At 38.0% G+C, this 6,419-nt stretch overlaps 1 non-coding gene across 1 annotated transcript; it reads left to right on the top strand.

Annotated features, from left to right (window-relative positions):
- Positions 1-1,420: 1,420 nt before the first annotated feature.
- LOC125099447 (U6 spliceosomal RNA) lies at positions 1,421-1,529 on the top strand. The gene has a single exon (XR_007127174.1). It is a non-coding gene; the product is annotated as a U6 spliceosomal RNA (small nuclear RNA).
- Positions 1,530-6,419: the final 4,890 nt, after the last annotated feature.

Raw genomic sequence — 6,419 nt, 5'->3', positions numbered from 1 at the left:
ATGGTGTTGGTGCTTTTAGAGGTCTCTGCTAGTGTTGCCTGAGGGGACAGAAGAGGTTTCTGTGGGTTGACCTCAGGTATCTATCTGTGAGGGTAGGGGAGTCTGAGATTGGTTGTCTCAGTGGGCTTTTCTGGATGGGTGCTCATTATGGTTGGGTCCCCTCTGCTATTGTCACTGGTTTCCCTCTTTTCTCTGGGTACAGGATGAGATGTTAAGGTTCACAGGGTCAAAAAAGCTTCTAGAATTGGGCACTTACATCTAAGTCCTTCTTAGTATTCCCTTCCATCTTCCTTCATAAAACTGTGTTGGAGAGAGTATTTGGCCCATTTCCAGAGCTCATAGTTGTAACTTAGTAAGGAGAAGAGGAAAGAAATGAGTATGATTTCTTGTCAGGACCAGAAGTCAGGGACCACATTTTAAACACACTACAATTTAGCTCTTCTTCTTCTCCTCCTCCTCCTTTTCATTTCCTCCTCCTCCTCCTTCTCCTACTTCTTCTTCCTCCTCCTCCTCCTCCTCCTCCTCCTCCTCCTCCTCCTCCTCCTCCTCCTCCTCCTCCTCCTCCTCCTCCTCTTCTTCTTCTTCTTCTTCTTCTTCTTCTTCTTCTTCTTCTTCTTCTTCTTCTTCTTCTTCTTCTTCTTCTTCTTTACCCTCCTTCTCCTCCTCCCCATCCCCCTTCCTTCTCCTTCTTCTTCCTCCTCCTCCTCCCCATCCCCCTTCCTTCTCCTTCTTCCTCTTCTTGTTCTTCTTCTTTTTTCTTTCTTCCTCTTCTTTTTAAAATTTTATTTATTTATTTGAGAGAGAGAGTGAGAGATCACAAGCAGGGGGAGTGGCAGAGGAGAGGGAGAAGTAGGTCCCACACTGAGCAGGGTGCCCAATGTGGAGCCCAATTTCAAGACTGTGGGATCATGACCTGAGGCAAAGGGCACGTAACTGACTGAGCCATCCAGGCACATCTACAGCTCTTCTTCTAAAGAACAGATTAGTGACACAAATTCTCAAAGTGTTGTCTGAGAACTCATAGGGTTCCCTGTGCCACTTTCAAGAGGTCTGCCAAGTCTTTCTTTTTGCCAACTACATGTATATATGAAGCCAAACTTTTTCACCTTCTTCAATAAAAACATGAAACTACAGATTGAATGACGAAACAGATAAGAGAATCCAGCTGTCTTCTATTAAGCCCATCAGTAAGGAGTTTGCAAATATGAAAAACTGTCACTCATATCACTAAATGTTTATTTCTTTTTGGAATTTTTTGTATAAATATGTTACATTAATATCTAGTGAATCTATGATTGTTAGTTTAAATGGATAAGTACATCTATATTTTAAAATTTTGTTTTAAATACTGAATATGGTAAATATTGAAGATATAAATCACAGAAACATAATATCCTTAGGGAATTAAAAAGTTTTAAGAGTGCTCGCTTCAGCAGCACATATACTAAAATTGGAACTATACAGAGAAGATTAGCATGGCCCCTGCGCAAGGATGACACGTAAAAAGTTTTAAGAGAATAAAGGTCTATAACACAATGACTGAGAACAGCCAATCTGATCAAGGCAAATAGAGACCTAGTTAATTCAAGTCAGTGGCAACAGTGACCACATATAGTCATATTGTAATTGCTTATGACATAGAAATTATTACTTCTAAAATCACTATACTACTTACATAAGGGTATAGATTTTGATCAAATAACTATCTTATAAAAATGTTCAGTTAAAAATTTATTTTCAGTATTTAATTGTAGAGCAAAGGATTCTGAGACAAAATTTTTACTGTTCTTCTAACTGTATGTAATTTCATTCAGTTGAATTCAATTAATCAAGCATTGCACATCTACTATGAACTGATATTGAACTCTGTGGACCTTAAGATGAATAAAAAAATAGTATTTTTTCTTTCTCAAGTTGCTTATAAATTACTAGGGAAGGTAAAACTGAATAAATACACTCTAGAGAATAATCATTGTTCTAACTGGAGGACAGCTTCTAAGACTGGAAGAGTACACGTTCTTCTGAGAGCAAGCTATATCTGAAATGTCAATGGATGTCGTTCCTTGTTCTCTAAATATAGGGTTGACCTACTACCCAACCAATCCCTTCCACATCTGGGACACATTTCTTCAAAAGCTAGAGGTATAAGACTGAGTGTATGATTGTCTTCAAATGGTTAAGAATGACTGAAACATGGCTGTGAGGGAGAGAGGAAAAAGGGGTGAGATCATGCAGAGCATTACAAAATTTAGTCCCAGGAAGGTAAGTTTTCAGCAGAGCATTCTAAGCATCAGAATAAAAGGATCAGAATTATATTCTAAAAACATAACTCTGTTTGTGTCTCTAAACATTTGACTAAATTAGAACCATATGCAGAAGACCTTTTGGGTGACTACATTAATTTAGTATGAAAAGATATATGCCTGAATGAGGATACTGTCCTTTTATTCCATCTTGTTCCTACCATCATACTCACATATTTAGAGACATTTCTTTCTTCTGGATTGATTGTGATTTTCTTTTTCTTTTTCTTTTTATTTCTTTTCTTTTCTTTCTTTCTTTTTTTTCAAATTTGCTACCATGTTTTTTGGCTGAAAACATTTCATGCGCCCTAAAAAAACATTTCAACTCTTCAGTACTGATGGGAACATGGCAGTTAGGAACCTCATGATTTTGTCTCAAGTACATTCAGAGGCTTATTTCTCATGATGATGGAGACAAGCTTCTTTTGTGTTCCAAAGTCATCATAACAAAAATTGAATGTTCTCAAAATTGCACCTGAAAACAAATTGTATCACATAGAAAGGAATATATAATTTTGTTTATGATAATTTTTATGCAAAATAAAGTTTGAGAACTACTGAAATAGAAAAAAAACAAAAATATTCTTATGTAGATACCATTTTACTCTTAAGATAACTATAAATATATAAAAAGTAAAGGGGGAATGGATAGAGAATCTAATTTTCCTGCTTAATAAACAGGGTTTATTCCACTTTTCTTAAATATTAAAGGTCTCGGGTGCCTGGGTGGCTCAGTGGGTTAAGCCTCTGCCTTCGGCTCAGGTCATGATCTCAGGGTTCTGGGATTGAGTCCCGCATCGGGACTCTCTGCTCAGCAGGGAGCCTGCTTCCTCTCTCTCTCTCTGCCTGTCTCTCTGCCTACTTGTGATCTCTCTCTCTCTCTCTGTCAAATAAATAAATAAAATCTTTAAAAAAAATATTAAAGGTCTCTAATTTGAAGTGATGGTAACAAATACGTTGTTTATGTCAGGATGCAAGGAGACAGTATGTATTAGTCACCTAATCCAGGGCCAGACACACACACATAGTAGGTACTTTTATCTGTGTTACTAGCAGAATTTTCACTGGATTTATATCTGAAGTTTCTTGAGTCTCTCCATTGTATGCAGTTCTCTAAATGGTGAATGAAATATGGCTCTAGGTTTTTGTCCTTCCAAGCTGTCTTTCTGGAGAACCCCACTGAGCAGTAGATCAAAGTTGTGCTGACACTGGACTGTGAGGTCTTACAAGTTAAATGGGGCATTGATCTCTCATTTACTTTTTTCAATCCTGCATCTGCAAGGTTGCCTCCTTCCTACTGTGTGCTGTGGTCTCTGTGCTTTCCAAGACCATTTACTACAACTCTTCTCACAAAATTCCCTTCTTCTCTTCTAAAGATGCCTTTCTTCTCAAAGCAATGCTTCTCTTCCCAAAGCAATGAGGACCTACAAAATTCTTTAGTAAATATAAGAAATATAGGTCTTTTCTCAATTAATACAGACTACATTTTAATTTTTCTTATAATCTTTATTGAACTCTCTTTCAAAACTTTTCAAGTTTTTTTTAATTATTTTTATTTTTTATAAACATATAATATATTTTTATCCCAGGGGTCGGGTCTATGAATCGCCAGGTTTACCCACACTTCACAGCACTCACCATAGCACATATCCTCCCCAATGTCCATAACTCCACCCCCCTTCTCCCAACCCCCCTCCACCCATCAACCCTCAGTTTGTTTTGTGAGATTAAGAGTCACTTATGGTTTGTCTCCCTCCCAATCCCATCTTGTTTCATTTACTCTTCTCCTACCCCCTCAACCCCCCATGTTGCATCTCCTCTCCCTCATATCAGGGAGATCATAGGATAGTTGTCTTTCTCCGATTGACTTATTTCGCTAAGAATGATACCCTCTTGTTCCATCCACGTCGTCGCAAATGGCAAGATTTCATTTCTTTTGATGGCTGCATAGTATTCCATTGTGTATATATACCACATCTTCTTTATCCATTCGTCTGTTGATGGACATCTAGGTTCTTTCCATAGTTTGGCTATTGTAGACATTGCTGCTATAAACATTCAGGTGCACATGCCCCTTCAGATCACTACATTTGTATCTTTAGGGTAAATACCCAGCAGTGCAATTGCTGGGTCATAGGGTAGTTCTATTTTCAACATTTTGAGGAAACTCCATGTTGTTTTCCAGAGTGGTTGCACCAGCTTGCATTCCCACTAACAGTGTAGGAGGGTTCCCCTTTCTCCTCATCCTCGCCAGCATCTGCATTTCCTGACTTGTTAATTTTAGCCATTCTGACTGGTGTGAGGTGATATCTCATTGTGGTTTTGATTTGTATTTCCCTGATGCCGAGTGTTATGGAGCACTTTTTCATGTGTCTGTTGGCCATCTGGATGTCTTCTTTGCAGAATGTCTGTTCATGTCTTCTGCCAATTTCATGATTGGATCGTTTGTTCTTTGGGTGTTGAGTTTGCTAAGTTCTTTATAGATTTTGGACACTAGCCCTTTATCTGATATGTCATTTGCAAATATCTTCTCCCATTCTGTCAGTTGTCTTTTGGTTTTGTTAACTGTTTCCTTTGCTGTGCAAAAGCTTTTGATCTTGATAAAATCCCAATACTTCATTTTGCCCTTGTTTCCCTTGCCTTTGGCGATGTTCCTAGGAAGATGTTGCTGCGGCTGAGGTCGAAGAGGTTGCTGCCTGTGTTCTCCTCAAGGATTTTGATGGATTCCTTTCTCACATTGAGGTCCTTCATCCATTTTGAGACTATTTTCATGAGTGCTATAAGGAAATGATCCAATTTCATTTTTCTGCATGTGGCTGTCCAATTTTCCCAACACCATTTATTGAAGAGGCTGTCTTTTTTCCATTGGACATTCTTTCCTGCTTTGTCGAAGATGAGTTGACCATAGAATTGAGGGTCTATTTCTGAGCTCTCTATTCTGTTCCATTGATCTATGTGTCTGTTTTTGTGCCAGTACCATGCTGTCTTGATGATGACAGCTTTGTAATAGAGCTTGAAGTCCGGAATTGTGATGTCTCCAACTTTGGCTTTTTTTTTTCAATATTGCTTTGGCTATTTGAGGTCTTTTCTGGTTCCATATAAATTTTAGGATTATTTGTTCCATTTCTTGGAAAAAAATGGATGGCACTTTGATGGGAATTGCATTAAATGTGTAGATTGCTTTAGGTAGCATAGACATTTTCACAGTACTTATTCTTCCAATCCAGGAGCATGGAACATTTTTCCATTTCTTTGTGTCTTCCTCAATTTCTTTCATGAGTACTTTATAGTTTTCTGTGTATAGATTCTTAGTCTCTTTGGTTAGGTTTATTCCTAGGTATCTTATAGTTTTGGGTGCAATTGTAAATGGGATGGACTCCTTAATTTCTCTTTCTTCTGTCTTGTTGTTGGTGTAGAGAAATGCAACTGATTTCTGTGCATTGATTTTATATCCTGACACTTTACTGAATTCCTGTACAAGTTCTAGCAGTTTTGGAGTGGAGTCTTTTGGGTTTTCCACATATAGTATCATATCATCTGCGAAGAGTGATAGTTTGACTTCTTCTTTGCCGATTTGGATGCCTTTAATTTCCTTTTGTTGTCTGATTGCTGAGGCTAGGACTTCTAGTACTATGTTGAATAGCAGTGGTGATAATGGATATCCCTGCCGTGTTCCTGACCTTAGCGGAAAAGCTTTCAGTTTTTCTCCATTGAGAATGATATTTGCAGTGGGTTTTTCATAGATGGCTTTGATAATATTGAGGTATGTGCCGTCTATCCCTACACTTTGAAGAGTTTTGATCAGGAAGGGATGCTGTATTTTGTCAAATGCTTTTTCAGCATCTATAGAGAGTATCATATGGTTCTTGTTCTTTCTTTTATTAATGTGTTGTAACACATTGATTGATTTGCGGATGTTGAACCAACCTTGCTGCCCTGGAATAAATCCCACTTGGTCGTGGTGAATAATCCTTTAATGTACTGTTGAATCCTATTGGCTAGTATTTTGATGAGAATTTTTGCATCTGTGTTCATCAAGGATATTGGTCTATAGTTCTCTTTTTTGATGGGATCCTTGTCTGGTTTTGGGATCAAGGTGATGCTGGCCTCATAAAA

This window comes from Lutra lutra, chromosome 4, assembly GCF_902655055.1.
Source record: "Lutra lutra chromosome 4, mLutLut1.2, whole genome shotgun sequence".
Classification (NCBI taxonomy): Eukaryota; Metazoa; Chordata; class Mammalia; order Carnivora; family Mustelidae; genus Lutra; species Lutra lutra.
The sequence above is the reverse complement of the archived record's forward strand: the minus strand, read 5'-3'. Positions and strand labels throughout refer to the sequence as shown.